Consider the following 3,218-nt stretch of genomic DNA (forward strand, 5'->3'; position numbering starts at 1 on the left):
CTGAATTCTGGAACAAGAAAAGAATGCCCACTCTCACCACTTCTATTCAACATAGTATTGGAAGTCCTAGCCACAGCAATCAAACAAGAAATAAAAGGTATCTAGATTGGAAGGGAAGAGGTAAAATTGTCATTGTATGCAGATGACATGATACACTATATAGAAAATCCTAAAGACTCCCTAGAAAAACTATTAGAACTGATAAATGAATTCATCAAAGTAGCAGTATACAAGATCAATATACAGAACTCTGTTGTATTTCTTTACACTAATAATGAAATATCAGAAAGAGAAAGTAAAAAAAAAAAAAAAAAATCCCATTTAAAATAGCATCAAAAAAATACCTAGGAATAAACCTTACCAAGGATGTGAAAGACTTATTTATATGCTGAAAACTATAAAACATTTATAAAGGAAATTGAAGGATGATACAAAGAAATGGAAATATATCCCATGCTCTTGGATTGGAAGAATTAGTATTGTTAAAATGGCCATACTACCCAAAGCAATTTACAGATTTAATGTGATCCCTATCAAATTACTCATGATATTTTTCACAGAGCTCAAACAAATAATCAAAATTTATATGGAACCAGAAAAGATCCAGAATTGCCAAAGCAATTATGAGGAAAAAGAACAAAGGTGGAGGTATAACCCTTCCAGACTCTAGACAATATTACAAAACTACAGTAACCAAAACAGCGTGGTATTGGCACAAAAACAGACATAGATCAATGGAACAGAATAGAGAGCCAAGAAATAAACCCACGCACCTACGGTCAATTAATCTATGACAAAGGAGGCAGGAATATAAAATGGAGAAAAGACAATTTCTTTAGCAAGCAGTGCTGGGAAAGCTGGATAGCCTCATGTAAATCAGTGAAGTTAGAACACTCCCTCACAGCATACACAAAAATAAATTAAAAATGGCTTAAAGACTTAAGTGTAAGACACGGCACCATAAAACTCCTAGAAGAGAACATAGTCAAAACATTCTGGGACATAAATCATAGCAATATCTTAGATCAGTCTCCCAAGGCAAAAGAAATAAAAGCAAATGTAAACAAATGGGACCTAATCAAACTTATAAGCTTTTGCACAGCCAAGGAAACCATAAGCAAAAAGAAAAGACCACCTATGGACTGGGAGAAGATATTTGCAAACAATGTGACCAACAAGGGGTTAATTTCCAAAATATATGAACAGCTCATATATAAAAATACAATCAAAAAATGGGCAGAAACCTAAATATACATTTCTCCAAAGAAGACATGCAGATGACCAACAGGAACATTAAGAGATGCTCAATGTTGCTAATTATTAGAGAAATGCCAATCAAAACTACAATGAAGTACCATCTCACACAAGTCAGAATGGCCGTCATCAAAAGTCTACAAATAATAAATGCTGGAGAGGGTGTGAAGAAAAGGTAACCCTCATACACTGTTGGAGGGAATGTAAATTGTTGTAGCCACTATGGAAAACAGTCTGGAAGTTCTTTCAAAAGCTAAAATTAGAGCTACCATATGATCCAGCAGTCCCACTCCTGAGCATATCTCCGCAAAAGACAAAAACTAATTCAAAAAGATACATGCACGCCAATGTTCATAGCAGCACTGTTCAGAATAGTCAGGACATGGAAGCAACCTAAATGTCCATCAACTGATAAATGGATAAAGAAGACGTGGTATATATATACACAATGGAATATTACTCAGCCATAAAAAGGAATGAAATAATGCCATTTGCAACAACATGGATGGACCTAGAGATCATCATACTAAGTGAAGTCAGGCAGAGAAAGACAAATATATCATCACTATATGTGGCATCTGAAAAAAATACAAATAACTTATTTACAAAACAGAAACAGACTCACAAACATGTAAAACAAACTTACAGTGACCAAAAGGGAAAGGGGAGGAGGAAGGATAAATTAGGAGTATGAGATTAAGAGATACACACCACTATATATAAAATAGATGGCTCAAGGACTTGCTGTATGTACATGGAACTGTATTCAATGTCTTGTAATAACCTATATTCGAAAATAATCTGAAGCTATATATCTGGAACTAACACAATATTGTAAATTGACTATAGTTATGTAAGTAAAAATAAAACCAGATAAAATAAACCAAAAAGAAAAAAATAAGAATGGCCTCAGAAGTTTCAGAATAATTTTCTTGTGCTCAAGAACTGCCATATGACAATGGGTCCCAGTCAACTAGGCTCTAGATATCTGGAACTTTTTAAAAGGGATCTTACCATCAGGTTAGTTCCACTAGGGTAATCTCCTTAATTTCAGATCAGCTGATTAGTAACCTTAATTACATCTGCAAAATCCCCTTTTCTGGGACTTCCCTGGTGATCCAGTGGTTACGACTTCACCTTCCAATGCAGAGGGTGCAGGTTCGATCCCTGGTCAGGGAGCTAAGAACCCACAGGCCTTATGGGCAAAAAACCAAAACATAAAACAGAAGCAATGTTGTAGCAAATTCAATAAAGACTTTAAAAATGGTCCACATTAAAAAAAAAAAATCCCCTTTTCCATGTAAAAGGGTTTTGCTTTGTTTTTGCTTTTAATTTAAGAGACATTAGGATACCATGGTGGAAATCTTAGAAACTTCACCAAATATAGCTGGTAAGCCCTGCCCATCCCTGGGCAACTGCAAGTTCTTGATAGTTTCTAGGGAGCAACCCTGACACAGTATTTCACATCCTGCTCTCTTTGAATCCTGATTCTGCTTATAGCATCATGCATGTGCACCTGAATAATGCAGTTAGGAGTGCTCAGTGGATCCATCTGCAGATCATCATTTTATATTCTGCACTCACATTCACCAATCAACCACAGATTTGAAATAACAAGGATAATGTTTAAAACCCTCTTTGCAAATTCATTCAGCCTTGAATTTATGTACTCACCATTGTACTTTCTATAGGCACTTAAAATTAATCATTCACTACATGTATACCCACTGGAAAATAACAAGACTGAGCCAGAAGAAAGGTATAAGCACAGTTTTAGGCAATGAGTTTGAAATAGTGGGCAATGAAGGACAAAGGTTTTTTTCCAGAGGTGCAAGAGTCTTTGAGTTCTCACTTTTAGGAGAGGCATCTAGTTGACAGTAGAGAGCCTGGCTGACAGGTAATGACCAGGCTATATTCCCTACCAGCACAAAACAATGTGGACAAAATCCATTCCTGCTAGGTAG

This window comes from Lipotes vexillifer, unplaced genomic scaffold, assembly GCF_000442215.2.
Source record: "Lipotes vexillifer unplaced genomic scaffold, Lipotes_vexillifer_v1.1 scaffold1111, whole genome shotgun sequence".
Classification (NCBI taxonomy): domain Eukaryota; kingdom Metazoa; phylum Chordata; class Mammalia; order Artiodactyla; family Lipotidae; genus Lipotes; species Lipotes vexillifer.